General features: G+C 42.4%; 1 protein-coding gene across 1 annotated transcript in view; it reads right to left on the reverse strand.

Annotated features, from left to right (window-relative positions):
• Positions 1-20,000, reverse strand: part of grm7 (glutamate metabotropic receptor 7) — a gene marked incomplete at its 3' end in the record, with an annotated part of 270,826 nt that overhangs the window by 249,386 nt on the left and 1,440 nt on the right. The window lies entirely within an intron of this gene.

The raw sequence follows: 20,000 nt of genomic DNA on the forward strand, positions 1-20,000 counted from the left end.
TTGAAAATTTGGCTTTTATAGGGTGAGGTACTTCAACCTTGAAGACCTTGGAAAATGTCAACCTTTTCAGGTGCTGGAATGTAGCGTTCTGAAATTTTGAAAAATATTAAGAAAAATAAAAATCTCACAATGTGAATGAATAATCATTCTCAATTCAAATTCAAATAATTTTATGGCATTTAAAAAATATATATTTCAGAGAATAAGGCAAAAACAGCCAGTAAATAATAAAAAGGCAGCAAGAGGGTGAGACACTATCTGGTTAAGCCACCAGGACCCTTAATTAAAAAAAAAGGGAATCGAAATAAAGGAAACGGGGCTGGTGAAAGCCATTGAAAAGTAATTCAAGGATCAATCAAATACATTTGATTCGTTGGTTACTCAAATCAAGCATAATACACCAGCGGCGGGCGTGTTTACCCAATGCCTTTGATCAGTCCAGTCAGTTACCGTTACCTCGATGCTCTCCAAACAGACTGTCCGGTCTGGGCTGGATTCTCTGTTTAGGTGGAAACGCCCCTCGCCACACGACCTGTCGACCACGACTCATAAGCGCCGTCCCCTCAACTACAGCACCTCCGTCCCCAAACTGGTTTGGCTTCAGTTTGAACATAAAAATTCAGCTCCAATCGACCGGAGAGTCCCTCTGCTGCGACGGCAAAGACGCCTCGTGGAGGAGCACCATCACGGTTTGGCGATGTTGCTTCCTTTAGGGGGCGCTAATTTGTCAGTAATTGTCAGAAGGTATTGACTGAGTGTCCAATATCCAATAAATACCAAACATGGCAACAAGACAGAGTCTACAGACGGGATGTGACCCATCGCACCGCACAGTGACATCCCGACCGGATGGAACTTTCAGTGGAACATGGAGTCCAACAAATGAATTAACATGAACACACATCCATGTAGAACACATTCAGAGACACACGCAGGCACACGCACACACACACACCCACATGCACACGCACACGCACACGCACACATACACACACACACGCATGCACGCACGCACGCACACAAACACACACACACAGACCATCCGACTCGCGGCACAGCAGAGGCATAGTGATGTGAAAAGAACATGACGACACAACATATTGTGTCTTCGACCCCAAGGCTGCTTGGCAAGAGCCACAGCGAGTTGACACAGCATCAACGCCAGTGTGTGTGTGTATGTGTGTGTGTGTGTGTGTGTGTGTGTGTGTGTGTGTGTGTGTGTGTGTGTGTGTGTGTGTGTGTGTGTTCAGTATGCACCTCCACTCTGCAACAAGGTGCCTGTCCATATTACCACTGTTCAACTGATATTTGGTCCCTTTACACTACCTCGGGCTGTTATCTCTCTGTCTCTCTCTCTCTCTCTCTCTCTCAGCTTCTCCTCCTCAGCTCTGCATCAGTCATTCTACATTCACATCATTCACGCCCATCTGTCTGTACAGATCTATCAGTCCATCTCCCTCTCGGTCATCTCCCTCTCACTTTTTTTTCTCTCACCGTGTCTTCCTTTCACTGATGTTGTCAATGTTTGCCGTTCCTCCCTGTTCCTCCACAGACTACTGAGTGAGGTGCAGGATCTCAAACAACAGTGGTGCTACAAGGACACCGTTTACTCTGTTTCGGAGGGAAATGTGACTTTTCTCTGTGTTTGGTTGATTCCTTGGCAAGGTGATATAAATTGGTGGGGTTCTTTTTCTTTGGGGAAAATATGTATTTATTTACTTGCTTATTTATTCATTGCTTTGTTCATTGAATTGCCCGTTTCTTTGTGCTGCACGAGTCAGTTGACACCCCATGTGTTAAATAAAGGCGTTTTAAAAAATCGATGCCAAACTGTCTCTCTCTCTCTCTCTCAGAACCTAACAAGAGAGATTTTTGAGAGCGAGGTCTCCAGCTGAGCTGTCTTCGCTTTTAACTGTGGGAAACAGTAAGTACAGAAATAAATGATTCTGCACACTAAGTTATCAATATCAATACAAAATAAAAATTATATAATATAATAATAATAATAATAATAATAATAATATTCACTGCTATAACAGTTAATTAACAGTCGCTCAATACAGTACATTTTCTCAACCGTTTTCGTAACATGGCCTGGGCCTCTCTGGCAGGCGACTTTAAGGCGACGAAGAAAACACCAAAATATCCGAAACAGGTTATCAGGATGAAAAAGGGAATGTCGAATGTCGATTAAGTGGTGGTGAAGTGAAGGGTAGACATGCGTGCATGCACACATACAAACAGATATACGCTTCAACACACACTAACACACACACACAAACATACAACATGTATTTTTGTAGTTTTCTTCAAATATTCATCATAGTTCATAGATCGACAGACAGACAGACAGACAGACAGACAGACAGACAGACAGACATACATACATACATACAGTACATAGATAGATAGATAGATAAGAAGAGAAGGTGCGCCTCCATATTTGACAAAAAAAACATGGCTTCCAATAATGAGAAGGGCGCTTAAAGTAAAAGGAGAGAAAAATAAAGTAATTGAAAAAAAATAAAAAAAATAAAAAATAAAAAATAAAGTAAAAGGAGCAATAGGTTTTTGTCTAAAAGGGATCCATAGGCACATTTTGTACCGTGAAGCGCATCTCAGCAACTTATTTCCGTAAGGAAGCAGGAAACAGGGGAGGTAGGAAGGAGATCAATGGAAACAAGGTATTGCTGCAGGTTTAAACCCAAGAAACTTATCTTCTCTCTACACTTCCCCTCAGACAATTTTGTAGCCAAACACAGGTGTTAATGAAGTGTGTGTGTGTGTGTGTGTCTGTGTGTGTGTGTGTGTGTGTGTGTGTTTGTGTGTGTGTATGCGTGTGTTTTTGTTTGTGTGTACGTGTGTGTGTGTGTGTGTGTGTGTGTGTTTGTGTGTGTGTGTGATACGAAATAAAAAAATCATGAAATTTCTATTTCTGGATGTACAGTATGTCTGTATACCACCGCTCTTTCTTTCTCCCTCCCCCCCTTTCCTCTCTTTCTCATTCTCTCTCTCTCTCTCTCTCCCTCTCTCCCTCTCTCTCTTAACTTATCAGATGTTCATACAGTCACTTCCTCTTCAGTGCTTTTCCTTTTCCCTTCTTCATTTCCCGGACTGTTTGTGCTTGTATAGTTTACACACACACACACACACACACACACACACACACACACACACACACACACACACACACTGTATGTGGTGTGTGTTGAGCGGCAGCAAATGAATCCTGACTTTGCTTTAACATGCCAGTGAAAACAAGTACATGGCCTGGCTCTTCAATGTCCAATTAGAAACACATTGTTCTCCGCTCGGCTCTCCACGGACATTTAAAGAGTAATGAAATGCGCTGGTTGCAGCCTGTCTCCACCCTCCACCTTAATTTGGAAGATGCAACTCGTAGAGGGTTTGTGGGGGCAGAAGAGGAGGAGGAAGAAGCGGGAGGAGCGGCCCGGATGGATGTTTTGTCATGGATGGACCGCACCATAGAGAAACCTAGCAGTGTGTCTACGGCGGTGATGTCATCATGTCACTCTGAGGTCATCAGCATGTGGCTGATGCCAGGCTCAGACTGCACACATTTCTAAATCCTAGTGTGGTGCACACACTACACAGCGTTACACCATCTTACACTTGGTGCAATCCACATTACCCTATGGTCTCGCACGACCAAACAAGAGACTTGGCGATTGTTTCATGTGAATCCCAAAAGTACACAATCGATGGAGATTTAGAATAAAGAGCGGCTCACTGCTGTTTTAGCTGTGTGTGCGCTCAGCTGTGCCAAGAAAAGAGAGGAGGGAGAGGTGCAGAATTTGGAGACAGCGCGGATGGTGAACTCTGCAGGGATAACTGGAGGTAAATTGTAAGTCCTAAACAGTTTAGAGCAGTGAAAATACCTAATATTACATATATTATACATTCCATGTAGATTTCATTATTTTAATTGTTTTTATCATTACCCTTCCTCCCCCTGCTTTTCTCTCACGCTCGGTTATTGAGGATTGCCAATCTCTAAACTCCTCGTCGCATATCACAAACTGCAAGATCTTACACCAATTAAAATCCAATCCGCTTGAAAATATCAGTACCTCAGGCTAAAAATCCTGTCTTCGACAGCCAGATCAGGACTCCAGCGGTGTTGTCTGAGCCCGGCTTAAAGTGCACCGCTGGGGGAAATTTGATTTGAAATGGAACACTTTATGCGAATACAAAGACGATTTCTGCCAGGTTTATTCTGGCTGTACGACATTAAACACAAAACGTTGTAATTAAGAGCGTGAGCGTCATTTGCGCATTTCTTCACACAGGACGCTGATAAACATGTTCACGGCTCAAAAAAAGTGATTTGAGCATGGCGTCATTTGGCCTCTCAATTATAAAACTGCTTGTGAACACCGGGAGCTCAGGTGGGGCTCGCTGAGAGAACATGGCGGGGGCAGGATCAATGTCAAACAAATTAATTACATTTACCTCTTTACAAGACACTTTAATGAGCTTATAATGCAATTATTAATGCCATTTGGTCCAAGTGCAGTAGCTTTTCTCGTGGTCGAATGGCAGATGTTGGATTATTGGGAGAGGTTTTGCTGTCACGTTTTGCAAGCAAGTAAAACTATGCTGAGGCTGTTAACGTTGACGGGGCTCAGACTCACAGTGACGTCTTGTGCCTCAGCAAAGACAGATGAAACCGGGAGGAAACCTCTGCCGGTGATTACATCATCGTCTCCAAGACATAAAATGAGTACGAGCAATGGCCGTAATACTGTATACTGAGCTAAACTTCCTTGCCCTGTGTTTTGGTGAATAATAATTAGTCCGAGTCTCCAGTCGGAGAAGGTGGGTTGACAGGCTGACACAGTTCACAGAGCTGGGAATGGAGATGCGGCGAATATCGGCACCGCCTGTTCCTCCGATACAGACATTACAACACGACCCTTACAACAGTTTATTTAGTGGCATGTATTTGGTGGCATTCAAGAATCATTAAGGTGGGCGGGACTTGCCATATTTTTGCAATTTGACAGAACAAAACGTTAACGGAACACGACCAGGTACCCAGTCAACAGCAAGTGTAATTGCAAATGAAATATTCCATGTCTCAGTGAGACTGTGCTGGTTAATAATAATAATAATAATAATAATAATAATAATAATAATAATAATAATGCCACAAAGGTTTTTTCACTAGTTTCATAACTTTTTTCAAGGTTTTCTGAGATTTGTTTGGTCTCTTCTTTCACACGATACTAACCTCTGAGGATGGATGTTCTGTCCACTCCTTCTTTATTGACTGGCGATGGGACTTGGTCTCGTCGAACTGGGGAAAACGTGATTGAGGGTCGCTCCGAATCCCCCTTGTCCACTGTGAGGTCGGGGCGGAGGGACGCTGTTTTTTTTTATGTCGATTTAATGTTTTGAAAATCATTTGTGTAAAAATAAAGACTTGTTTACTTTGAAGTATCTTCTTTTTTTTCTTCTTTTTTTTTTACAATCACCATGGATTTAGCTGTGGAACACCTAATTCTACAAATCACTGTGCACTTACATCAATGAATGTTGCTCTTGGGTCTTTTAGTTTAAATATTCCTCAAGAACAGTGTTTTAAAAGTTCCAATTGTTGCTGGACCATGCAGTGCGGACACAAATAAAAGGGATCTCCAAAGGGTCTTAGATATTCCTGTGGTGCGAAAGCGCCTTGACCGATGTGGCCGGTTATAGTTTTCGGGGCTTGGTAAAAGGCAGCACGAGTTACAGTTTTCCGAGTGTCCTGTAAACGCTGCACGTTTCAGTTGTCTATCTACGTGTGGCAAACCCTATGCAGTTTGCACAGGCTCAACGTTAGTCCCAAATTACAGTTTTGACTGTGCTGGTTGTATAATAATAATAATAGCGGTATGGCCGGCCTCGCCTTTTCCTCGGGGCGCTGGTGGACACGGGGGAGTCGGGTGGTTCGGGCGGGGTGTCGGTCTGTCGTTGCGGGGCCTTTCTCCGAGCCTGTGGTCCATGCCTGCCGTCCACAGCCTGGGTTCTGTGCCTGCGGCTGCGTCTTATCCCTGCACATGGGGGTGGATTGTATGTGTGCGCCTCTGGGCTGCGGGATCTCTTCAAGCTCTCTGGGACTGGTTTATGCTCCTTGGGGCTGTGTCTGAGTGTTCCTCCCAGCTTCTCTGGGGGCTGGGGGATCTTCTGTGGTTGCAGGTCATGGTGCTCGGGGCTTTCCTGCGGTCGTGGAGTGTCTGTACGGCTATGGGACTTAGGGGTGGCTTCGGGGTCTTTTCCGTCGCTCGGAGGCGGTGCTCTATAATTCCGACCTCATACACCAGAATGAATTTGAAAGTTCCGTACACTCACTGGTGGAGAAATCACACACACACACACACGCACACACACACGCACACACACGTACAGGCAGACTCATCACATCCCACACACACCACCAGCACCTGCTTTGAACACACCCCCAATTACATCCTTCTGCTTTCCTCCCTCATTTACTGCCAATAACTATGACAGGAAGAGGCCACATGCCGAATTGATCACAATCGCTGTTATAATTTTACTGTGCTTAATTAAATCTTTTTTGTCCATACATGTTGCTGTCTGATGTTCAATGTTTATGTTTTTCCATGTACAACCGCGGTGATTCTCCCCCAATTGGAGTAGTAATGATGATTGTTCTCCAAAGAGGGGGGTTGGTGGTGGTTTTTTGTAACAAAAAACTGTGCTCCTGTCATCCTACAGCTCGCCCACAGGACAGAGTTGTTGCAGCAGTTGTTGATGATTAAAGAATGAATAAAGAGTTGCATTACAGGTTGAGAAGTTGAACTCCACTTGCAGACTAACTCTGTCCTAGATGCAATGGCACAAATACTCTGTGTTGTAGGGCCAGCATGCTGACAGCACACGTTTAAAAGTAAATAATAAAATAAAAAATCAATAAAATGAAATCCGAAAAGCATTGACGTCTTTCTGTGAGTTATTAAAATTTTCCAGGTACTAGTTTTCCGACGCGTTCAGACTGCATAAAACACATTGCATAAAACTGCATAAAACACTGCTGCAGTTGGGTGGACTCGACTCGACGTGGTGAAGACTTTCTGTGGATTATTGTGTTTTTGTGTCCAAGTTTCGATGGGTTACGATTCCATGAAACCCGAAAACAGTTGACATCTTTGGGGGATTACTTAACATTTTCAGGGTACTATCTTTCTGATTTGTTCAGAGAATATGGGAGTCATCATGCAAAGTAAGGAGGAACACAACGCTGCATCTAACACGGGGTTGGATCAGAGCAGAAGGTCTTCATTTACAAGAAGACCAAAGAGAGAAAATAGCAATCGAACAGCCCCGCTGATGTCAACCAGGAAAGACGGTACATAAACACAGACACACACACACACACACACACACACACACACACACACACACACACACACACAAACCTTGAATCACTACTGAGTGAAGGAGTCTACACCACGCATGGCGTACGAAACAAACGGGCGTTCGTGACATGTAGCCCCGCTCCACCACCTCAATCGGCTCCACCCCCGCAACACTTCATTTATCCAACGACACTTCATTCATGTCCGTGGTTTCGGTGGTTGCTGTGCGCCAGACACTTTCAGTCGGAAAAATGCCCAGGAGAGGGGCTGGACCCCTAATAATAACAAAGGTTCCGTAATAGGCTAATAAATGTAGGAGGTAATAATAGTCTTGATCTTTAGAAATGATCTGTATTCAGTGTGTGACAGAGTTGAATCCACCCTCTCAAAGCTCCACAACGAGCTGGGGCTCGATGCCGCTGGATGGATCCATCAGACCCGTAATTATATCTCATTCTGAATGAATACTGGAGCAAATTAATGGTTTCGACTTGAGGCTGATGAACGTTAGTGGAGTCAGTCGGCAGGGAGCCAGCGTTTGCTATTGATTGCAGCCTGTGGAAGTGTGTATGTGTGAGTGTGTGTGCACGTGTGAGTGTGTGTGAGTGTGTGTGTGTGTGTGTGTGTGCGTGCGCTCTACTCTCACTTGTTTTCACGAACAAACAAACAAAATGAGAGAGAGTTGTCAAAGAGAAGAGCGAGAGATGTTTTCCCTGTTTTGTTTTGTTTTTTGCTTCCATCAAGGGTAATCAGCTCATACAAGGCTGGGGTAGCGGATCTGAGGATCGTCGGGCTGGAAAGAAAATGCCGGTGGCCTCCCTCCCTCCGCTGCTCGGTCCCTGTTCCAGCACCAACAGAGAAGGAGACAGCTGCCACGATGATCAGTCCCAGTTCGTGTAATTGAGGAGGGAGAAACGGGGAAACAGCAACGAGACACCGTGTCAGACCGTGCGGCATTTCACGAGAGAGAAAGAGAATTATGTCATTCTCTCTCCGTGCGGCAGAGGAAGAAAGAACACAAGGAAAAGGCCGAGGGGAGTAAAAAAAACACCAGATGAATTAAGAGACATGCAGGATTCTGTAAGCCTGATAAAATCCAGCGAAGCAAAGCCTTTCAGAGGAGCGAGCCCGAAACCAGCCCGAGCCGTCACCAAAGTAGAAACAAAAGCTCAGGAATCACCACGGGATAGAAATATTACAATGGGTGGAATTACAATGGCGGTGTAATGAGAGAAGAATGAGAAGAAATGAAGAAAGCTTTTGGTTCCAAACAGAGAACTGAATCATGGAAATAGCGTAAGACTTTATAAGACCACAAATCCAGGGTTCATTTTCTCTGCAAATCTAAAAAAGGACGCGCACTTCTGCAGTGGCCTTGCATAGGGAGTTGTTGCGTTTCTAGTATGCTGAAGCAGCAGCACTTGTTTAAAAGCGTGCGGTTAAAAGTAGACGGCCAAAAGTCGGCGCTCGCTTTGCAGCCCGAGCACCAATGTCGATATTTGGGTTTGTGCAGTCCTGTATCTTGCACTAACAGGCGTGGTGAAAGGAATGGCCTTTGCATCTATTAGCATGTGACTACATCTGGCTCTGATCCTCCTCCTTCAGCCACTCGTAGCACTGGCAATCTAGGACTTGTAATGATTCACTCATTTACACGTTAATTGGAATGAGACCTCTCTTGCTAAGTGCTAAAAGAAAATATTGATTCACTGGAAATAGAGTGGCAGCAGCAGACTTTTAAGACTGCGATCGCTCGGTGAGAGGTGGGAGGCTTCTCAATACAAGGTCAGTCGGACTTCAGATACAGACACAGCAAATGAGTCTTGGTCGCCCAGAGCTATTTTAGTGACTCAATCACACAACAACAAGGCATCCCCAAAGTACCTTTCTACCTTGACATACAGTTTGTGTTTGTGAAGCTTACCCAAACACACTTTGGAAAATTCCGTATTGTAGGTTATTTGAAGAAGAATCCGCGGAACGGTGCGCGATTTTGCCATTCAGTGCATCACAAAATGCCAAGGTTAGTTTATTTAGTTATTCTATAATGTTTTAGGGTGGTCTTGCTGGTCTGGAACTATTTTATTTCCAAATCACCAAGGTTTGCAGCCTGATGTAACAATATAGAATTTATAAACCCAAATTGTATAGTGTTTATAACTAAGAGCGGAGCAAAACGAGTCAACGAAAGGTCACAAATTAAAAGATTATTGCAAAACTTATCAAAATATAAAAGTACAAATGGTTAATTGATTTCAATTGATTCATGTGCTTATACAACAAATCCTGCTGGTCTCTCGTCAAACACTGCCTCAGCTCTTATCACCCGCTCTCTCTGTTCTGCTTTCAATAAATAAAATAATCTAATAAATAGATAAAACCACAGACAGTGGGTGGATTATCTTGTCACACTACTTTGATCTTTTTTCTCACGCTTCCATGTTCTCAGTTCCGGGCTTCGTACCTGTTCATTTAGCGTCTTCACTGTCTAAATCACCGTAGTGTAGCGCCGACGGTGGAAACACACCCAGCACGCCCACGTGATAATAATGTGTGATACCGCCCTCACTTGGCATCAATTTGCAACATTTTCTCGGCAGCGTTAAAAGCCAGTTCCCTGTGTGGGCCACGCAACACGATCTGTGACGTTCCACCGGCAAGGATCAGCATTCACAGTGAGGAGTTATTTAATTATCTGTTTGTTGTGCTTCCACTCTTTTTTTTCCGACACAAATGTGAAGCATCTGTATGCAGGATGCGATCTGTATGCAGCGTTTGGAAACGGTGACAGCCAGGCGGGGGTGACGGGAGGTGGAGAACTGTTGAGTTAGAAATAGCATGAGTTGCATTAACGAAAGGATACGTTTATCATCCATAAAAAGTCAATTCTACAATTTGCAGCATTTGGGCATTTTCTGTAGTGTCAAAACACAAAACACAAACAGTACTTGAGAGGATGGGACCAGTGGCTGGAAGTACAAACACAGACACAAAATGACTCTCGTAAAAAGTGAAATTACCACATTGACATAAAAGTGCATTCATACTTGCTCTTAAATGTACTTAAAGTATTTAAAGTAAAAGCACTTGTCATATCATAAAGTGTGTCGCAGTTTCGCCTACCACGTGCCACCCAAGTGCCGTGTTCAGGGAGCAGATGGACATGACAAGGGCTCCTCTCTCCTGAGTGTGTGCGGGGATGGGGGTTGTGCCTGTTGCTCGTTGGACCAACCAACAAGCAACAGATATGCAGCCACTCTGATCCTGGGCCCCTAATTACCTAGATCCAGGTCAGGTTTGGCTGCTCAAACCACACCATCCCCACACCACACAGTGCTACTGGACCTTTTTTCTGTTTTTTTTTCTTTTCTGTTCATGCAGATTTTGATTATAAAATACATAAAACAAAGTAGTACACTTGGCGTCATAGCAATTTACAGGGATATGGAGCTGATGATTCGCTTGAGAAGTTTGGAGATTCAGCCCTCGATTGAAAAACTGTATAAAATATGAAATACAATACAATTAAATAAAAAAAATATATAATAATAATAATAATAATAATAATAATAATAATTAAGAGATAAAAATGATTAAAACGTTTCTTCCACAGCAAGGTCAGTAAAATACTGATACGGGGCTGTGTCAGAAATATAGTAGATATCTGTAGATATACTGTATGTACCTGGAGATATCTGCTTTGAGTGAAGTAAAAGTTGAAAGTCTTAGAAACGCAACTCAATTCCAGGCTTCCAGACCAGCTTCAGAATTCGTGGGAGTCCCTCCAACCTCTCCTTGACTTGTTGGACTGATTGAGCTGGCGGGACATTAACCCCCAAAAAAATTCCAACCCATAATAAGCCTGTAGGACACCAAGCCTGGTCTGTCCTTCTAGAATCCAAGAGGACAAAAAACCACAGGCTTTGGTGCAAAGACATATTTACCCGCATAGAGTCGACTGAAATATGTTTCTCTGGAATACATTATCGCGTATCCTTACACAAGCAGCCATGCATGAGCACACACACTCTCATGACCACACGCGCACGTGCACGCCCAGGCACTCGGTGTTCTGTAGGCTCTCCCTCTAGAATAAATGGAGCTGCGTGATAGCGGCGTCTCTGAGGGCTGCCGGGGAATTCCAACACAACCATTCTTCCGAGACAAAACCATGAAATAGAACAAACATTGCACATGGAGCTGACCTGGACATTAAAAACCTTGAATTCGTAGTGATACATGAGATACAATTCAAGAAAAGATACAGATGTATTTAATGGTTAATACATGAGGTGATAGTGTCCCATCTATGTGTTGACTTTATTGAGCAAACACTTGATATGCATATTGATATTGTAATTATATCACAATTTCTATATAATCCATTTTGGAGCTCCTCCCACGCCCTCTGATATAATAAGAGCAGGTGATGTGATACTCAAATTTACATAAAACAGTTTCCTAATATGCAGTGTGCAGCAAGAATGATTCTTATTTAGCTTCAACCTGTTGCTTATTGGCCTTAATGTGTCTCAGGGGAAATATGTAAAATATTTTTGAGACCTAAAGTCAGCGTCGTGGGCCAAAAACACGTCAGGGCTTTAATGAGGCATGATAAACTTCAACAAATACCTTAAGTAAAAGCAGAGGATGAAGCTACAGTACTGTACATGGCAGTCCAAAGACAAAATACTCTACTTTGCAGATCTTCTTTTTATTATTTTCATCATATGAATTTCTAATGCAAAGCTAAGATAGACAAGGTGTTCTCATAAAAAATCAACAGTTTTTTTAACCCTAATGTTGAATTAAAAACTGAAAATAATAATTCCAGAATGCTATACACAGTGTAGATACATTTTGGATAAAAATGGGCACATTCCCTCTGGCTGAGAAAATGATAATTCTGCTAAAACAAAATAAAATGTTATGTATGAACATTCATAGCAGAAGCTGAACTTGGAAACAAGTACCAAAAAGATGCTCGTCAACAAGAAGCAAAATAATATCTGATCTGCTTGGGAACGATTGCCTTGTTCCTCCCTGAACTGGTGCAGCGCCTGATGGTGCCATGGAAACAGGATGGGAGGTTTCCATGGAGCAAAGAACAGGAAGTTTGATGTGCCCTTGAGCAACAGACTGTAATGCTGCATTGATATCTTCACCAAATTTGATCAGAATGAGGAATTATTTTACTATAGCTCCTCTGAAAGTCTTGTATTGTACTACTTTATGTATATACGGATTATATGTATTATTTTTTCTTCGGAGGGTGTGATAAGATCTTGTTCTCCATTTGTCCAAAGGTTTATCTGACAAATGTATTTTCATTGACTCCTTGTATGGCCAGCCACTTTAAAAGGGCTTGTCATTCTTGTTGAAGAATATTTACCTGATAAAAGTCCTTGGACCATATATTTTAACTAAAGTTCCATTACCAGAAAGGTCATTTTTACAAGCAATTTTGGCCACGTCACCTCTAAATGTAATTCCAAAAATCCATTGACCGCGTTTGACCCATGTTTAGCTCTCACCTTGAGCAGCCGTGTTCAGCATTCCCCCCACCACTGTTAGAATTGGGGCAACTTTGGGTTTGGATTTCTGTGTCCAAAAGGGCTGAGAGCACTCATATTGGATAGTTCTGAAATCAAAACTTTTTTAAAATCGTTGGTCCTGCAATAAATAAATGAATAAATAGATATATGAAAACAGTAACGGTTGGCCGGTCTGCGATCAGATTAAGTACTTAGAGGGTCAGGATTACGTTACAACATCTTCATTTTTACTTTATTTTTATTTACATTCTTGTATATCAGTCATTATTATTGTCAACACTCATTGACTGAGACTCGTTTTCGACTCTGGCTGTCTAGAATTGTTATTAGGTTCCCATTTCAGTAAGATTGTTCCCCAGGGAGAAATTAAGGGACAGAGTTCAACTTAAATTATAAATGTAATCATATAATTATCATTGAACAAATGTACATCACAGTTTTATTTGCATCATCAGTGATTTGTCTGTACATTGTCTATACGTGTCTGAAAACAGACACTTGGAAGTTATCTTACTCAGAACCCAGTTTAAAAAAAACCTTCCAAGAGTCAGAGGAGCCTTTAGCAGATAGCATCTGAGCAAGTTCAGTTCACCTGCTAATCTGCTTAAATGCACATGTTATATCTTAATTGTTCTGTACAGCAAGCAGTCTTCTCTATCGTTGTTTGCTTTCTATCCTTGTAAGCGCTTTGTTTGTGTGAATACATTAAGCACTTGTTTATTGTTGTCCTATTGTGTGTCATTGTGTACCATGCAATTCTGTGTACTCTTTCCACATCACTGCATCTATGATTAATTTCAATCCATTCATTTCCATAAATTTCCAGTCTAGTTCCAAACAAGGGACAGACTTTTTTTTTCTAAACTACTTAATCTTGACATTTCTTCTAGACGGCAGAGAATGTTCTTATAACGAAAGAAAAAAGAATCCTCTCCCTCACTCTCCCTCCCTAGTGCTGTTGAGGTGCCATTGGGCCTGCTCAGTGGCCAGCAGGACAGTGTTGTGGACATGCATTTGAATAATGCATTGAATTGCAAGAACTTGAAGCAGGGTGCTTTAGATAGACCAGGCCCCCCAGTAGATTTTCCCTGCATGGGTGAATATAGTGTACAAAGCACTTGTTAACACAGCACAACATTCAAATATTGCCTCGGTCCCAAATTATGTGTTTGTCCAATTTTGTTCCTGGGTTGGAAGAACTGTGGGGACCAATTCTTTGGAGAGATCCAGGTGCAAAAAAAACCAAAACAAAACAAACAAAAAAAAACCCTATCACAAGCCCCAACAAGGACGTGAAACCTCCGGGAAAAGTGCATCGGTCGCTGTGAAAAAGCCATCTGAGGCGTGTCTGGACAAACAGATTCTTTTCTGCTGATAATAGATGGGGCTGTGTGTATGTGCGTCTCAGAGGGGTGGCTAAGTCCAGCACAGCAAATCTTTTATACTTAGCGTAGACAGTGAAGAGAAAGAGGCTCCACAACTGGCTGTGACAGGCCAAGAAACAGCACAAAATACCCCCCAAAAAAGGAGGGCAGGCAAAGAGGTGAAGGTGGCACCGGCCTCTCCGGGGCTTGGAGTGTGTGGCCACCTGCTTCACTGGTCAGCGTCCGGAAGAGCGGGGGGGAATTAAAGGTGACAACAGGCAGGGAAGGAGGGAGAGGTGGGTATTTGTGTGGAAGGGGGCTTGAGGGATTATATCCACTGAATGCAAATTTTGCTCTTCGTTTCTCCAAACCACTCATTTACTTGCCACAACATTTAAATTCAGTGAGGTTGAGGTTGTGATATGGGATTTCACTGCAGTATTTCACCGTCCTTCAGAGGCTACATTGACGGTACTTTGTCCTTGGAAATCGAACTTTCTGCAATGCATATTCTGCTGTGAGAGACAGGAAACCAGAATCTGCTTAGCAAAACAGTAGCAGTGGATTCAACAGTTAATTAATGAACAGAAACCTTCACTGCCCCGAAGGGAAATTGCTTTCCCTCGGGAAAAAAAATCTCCACATGAAACATTGAATATGTAGCCAACATATAAGCATGTGCACATGTAAAAATAAAAATGTCAAGATATACTTGACATCTGAAACATCGTATGGTGTCATGAAAAGGAGCCAATGTTGAGTGTCGGAGTTGAATGCTTATTGGGACAAAGAAGAGCATGTATTAAGAACCTTTATTTGTCACATGACTGCACTACAACACATGCATATATATACACACACACACACACACACACACACACATGCACATGCTTCTTTCAGTGAAATGTGGCCTCAGATCCGTGATCTGATCACGGATCTGCTATGAATACATTGGCGGTGGCTTGGTCAGTTGTGTCAGTAACACTGCCACTTCTTTGCTTGTTCAATCAATCAATCCAAATGGTAGCTTTCAACTCTGCCAGAAAACACAGATGAATATCCCACGCTATTTAATCACAGTGTGATCCCTGAATATCGAAACCGATGCAACACCTTTTTGCAACTCTTTGGTAAATTCTGTACATGAACTTCTTCTTTATCACAGCGTTCGATCGGGCCCATGCAAGTGGTGAGTCAATAGACTCTGATTGTCTAGAGTGTGGTCCTTCAGATTCAACTTATCATCATTGATTAGATAACCATGAACTTGTACTTATGCCCACATAAATAAGGAATCCATACTTTATTGTCTCGTTATTTTCACTTCAGTTTAGTGATAATAACATCCAGTATTGAAATGCATGCTGACTCCAAAAACCTTTTTCTACTTATTTGAGTTGAAGCCACCATGAGGGTGCTCTTGGTTCTTTTAAGGGTCAAGGGGTCGTGCGGGTGGCTCAAACCTATTTTAGGTAATGCCCACCTTGAGGCGGGAGGACAGTCCAGGACAGGGTCCTGGACTGTCCTATCGCACCAACATATGGGCAGTCAAGCCATTCCAATCTAGCGTGTCACGCCATCCATGCATGAGCTAAAGATAAAAAAACAGCTGGGTAATGCAGCAAGAAAAAACATTCCAAATACACATTATCTAGACCATAATGGATGACGAACAGGCCAAATGAAGTTTTTGGAATAGCCCAGTTTAATTCCAAATCCACACTCGACACATTGAGAGCGCCCTAAAATACCCAGTTCATAGATGACAATCCATAAAGGTTGAGGCAGTTCTCCAAGGAGGATTGGGGAAAAAAAAGTCCTCTTCATCCAGAAGAGTACCAAGCACCTCCAGAGGGATCATGCCGTACAATTGTTTGTTACAGATCCCGAGCTCTGATCAGCTCTGTTTTCATCCGTGCCCTGAGGCTGTCTTGGTCTCTGAGTTCCGCATTGGGTGAGGGTTCAACCATTCAAATGCAACAACTGATTAAGGGAGGACCCTTGCTCAATTAATCAGTGTTTGGTTGATCCTCATCGTGCAACTATGTGTCCATGCATCTTCCAGAAGCATAGTAAGCCTTGACCTATTGTAAAGTGAAGGGGTCTTGGGATTGCTGTAATTTATTCCAGCTCATATTGGGCAGGAGGCTGGATCTGATCCAAAGCAGGTTCACTCTATGCAACCCTAACAAGCATTGGGATTCCATGCTGATCGGAATCAATAGATTCTGATCAGCATGATATTTCTGCTGTTGACCTGGAGATTAGTTTGGTACCGCTTCTTTTTAGTTCCATATTAATGTCAGTTACACTGCCAGGTCCAGCTGTTTACAAACCCAAATAGAGCACTAATGCCATAATACAATTACATAATAGTTTAAATATGGGGGTTAACTGCTTGGAAAACCATTGGTGTGTATTGAATTAGCAAAGTCAGTTCCAAAGTCAATGGAGGAATACTTGAGACCTGATTTACATATTTGTTAAATCAAGTATTGACTTGTTTTTTTTAGCTTCTTGAAGTACCAGTATTGTGGGCTTAACTGTATGGAGGCTGTTAGACAGCTAGCTCATCTCAGCATAATTTGCTGTGACTGACAAACTCTTTTGAAGAGAAATCCATTTTTGTCCAAGCAGGGTGCCTGTCTTGCCTCTGAGCACGATGGCAAATACGCACCAGTTTGTCCCCAACCACTGACAGGGCCGGGTGGGCTTCCCTGCCTGGAGGAGCTTTCATGCTTCCTAACGGATTTGTTCCAGCTTCAATAGTAGGACTGGGGGCCACATGGTCTAAAAGCGACTTCAGATGCATTTTCACCCTGCCGAGGAGGAAATTCCACAGGGAGACACTGGTTACACTGGTAAGCCTAATTTCCAATGGCATATAGAGTGTGGTACCGGTATTCCATCGTTCCCAGTTGTAAACTAATACCCCAAACCTATATCACACAGAGGGTCAAAGGAGGCAAACACTTTGCCACCTAGTGGTTGATAGAACACAGGGCTGGGTGGGTGTAGGGTTAAGGGAAGATGAGTAGAATTTTTTTTCATCCATTCATTAGCATTTTTTATGGCGCCTCAAACCAAGAGTCCCGTTTTTAATATTGCTGATTTGGACTGGGGCAGGTAAATAGACATGGATGAATAGGCAACGAGAGAGAAGACACATTCAATAGATAATTGAAGACTGAATGAGGAGGAAAAGGGAATTACATTAAAATGTAAAGAAATTTAAAAATTGAACGACAGGGAATGATGGGAAAGGAAATTTTGAAAGTGGCTGACAAAACGAGCTCAAATGGGAAAGAGAAAAGAGCAGACAGTGTAAATACGATAGATAGATAGATAGATAGATAGATAGATAGATAGATAGATAGATAGATAGATAGATAGATAGATAGATAGATAGATAGATAGTTAGATAGATAGATAGATAGATAGATAGATAGATAGATAGATAGATAGATAGATAGATAGATAGATAGATAGATAGATAGATAGATAGATAGATAGATAGATAGATAGATATAGATAGATAGATAGATAGATAGATAGATAGATAGATAGATAGATAGATAGATAGATAGTTATGGTACATTTAATAGTCTAATTAAAACTGGCATAACCTAAAACTCTACAGTATACTAAAATCCTCACTTAACTCACTTTTAAGCCATTTATCCAAAAATAAACATATTTATTCCAAGTTAACCAAGGGATCTGTCCATCCAGAGAGAGACGGTCAAATGTGCTTGTGTCGTGACCCCTGTGCCAGCTAGGCTATTTAGAGACATTAGGGGAGTAATGAACTGAAAACAGCTGCGGAACAGATGAGTTTTCTATCACTGGGGAAAATAATTACTCGCTCAGTGCAGTCCGTTGGGGATTCATTGTCGGGACCCGTGAGCCAACAGCAGCTTGGTGGCTTTCCAACGGTCTCCCCTTTTTCAATATCTGACCTACTTCCCCTCGTCAGAAACTTCCAGTGATGTGCGAAAGAAATGAGGGCACAAATGAAATTGTCTCTTACTTCCACTGCCCTAATTTAATCTCTCAGATGTATGGGGAAGTACGTTTTGCTCTCCACACATCCATTACTATGCCCTGCTCTTGGTTGCATACACTATATCCTTTATTCATATTTTTCGTGATCATTGTATTCAAGCCTGTGAGAGTGTGACCGTGCCGTACAGCATGTTATGTGATTAGGTTTTTTTGTAGGTTTTACCCAGATGTAATATCTGTCTGTGTGGATCATAAAGGCTCGGCGGACGATGTTGACAGATAGCGCTTCGGCAAGATAATATCCACAGCTGAATACTGCATTTCTGATGAAAGTACGCACAGTGTTAATGCTATGCCCAACCAAACTCCACCGCAGCAACACACAGATAAGTGACCTCTCGCCAAACCAAGAGCTGCTGAGAAACATTGAATTCTACGGCGGCAACTTGTTTACAACGTACTTTCATAAGGCTTGGGGACAGGGTTCTAGAAGTTCTAAAGGCTTCACATTTTGTATATGCCGTCTTTGCTGGTGCAATTTAATGTGGACAAGACAAAGAAAGTCAAACTTTTAGGCCTTTGTTCAAGGGTGTAACTTTGGGGGGTTGAGGTCTCCACCCTTCTTGGGGGATACAGGGGCATGCCATGTAGACATGTCCTTCTTAATGGCTGTTAAATGATGGATTCTCCCAAATTCTAAGAGTTGTCTTTTGGTCTTTGGCTGATTTTTGGTTAGTTGCTTTCGGTACAACTCTTTTAATTTTGTTACTGCATTTCCGATTTGGCTAGCTCCTGCGACATGGGAAGAAACGGGATGAAGCGGCGATTTTGCTTGCTGATGAGAGCTGTATCAAGAAAAACAACAGGTTTTTTTTCGCAATTAACACATTCTCATGAATTGCTGTGAAATGGCTGCATGGCTCTGATTATTGGAGGGGAGTCTATGCCCTTGACTTCATTAACAACAGACCTTATGGTATGGATCCAACCAGAACCATGGACACACCACATTGCCGTTGACAGCGAGGGACCCCGTATGTTATGATAGATAATGTCCGCGTTTTGGGACGAACAAACCGAAAGATTGTACAGCCTAAGCTTCTGAAATTGTTCACACTCACCGAGCCGTGGATCAGGGGGCTCCTTTGTTTAAAAAAAAAAGTTGAGAGAATATGTGACAATAAAGAGTTGTAAGAGTTAGTGAGGATGAGGCGACACTGACTGGGTGGTGACTAGAGGAAAGAGCGTGGTCACGTGACCGAGTAGAAGCGTGGAGGCGGCGCGAGAGGAGCAGCACCACGCGCAGCACCGCCAGGTCTGCCTCTCTCTCTACAATAATCAATGTATGTAAAATCTTAATAATAAAATAAGAATAACAATAAAATAATAATATTAATAATAATATTAATAATTATAATAATAATAAAATAAAAATACAAAAATAAATGATAATTATAAAGGTAATCTGATTCTCTGATTCCGATCTATCATTCCAGCGTTATCACACTTGATTTCTTCATTCTTAATTTCTTCATTCATTTTCTCATTCTCATGTCTTCGCCTCCCTCTCTCCCTCTCTCTCTCTCTGCCATTCTTTCTCGTTCTGATCCCTCCCCATCTCCCCCTCAGTGATACTACTACTACTAATAATGTTTTTTCTCTGTCATTCACCAACTCACTAGGATCTATTC

Source organism: Zeus faber, assembly GCF_960531495.2.
Source record: "Zeus faber genome assembly, chromosome: 5".
NCBI lineage: Eukaryota > Metazoa > Chordata > Actinopteri > Zeiformes > Zeidae > Zeus > Zeus faber.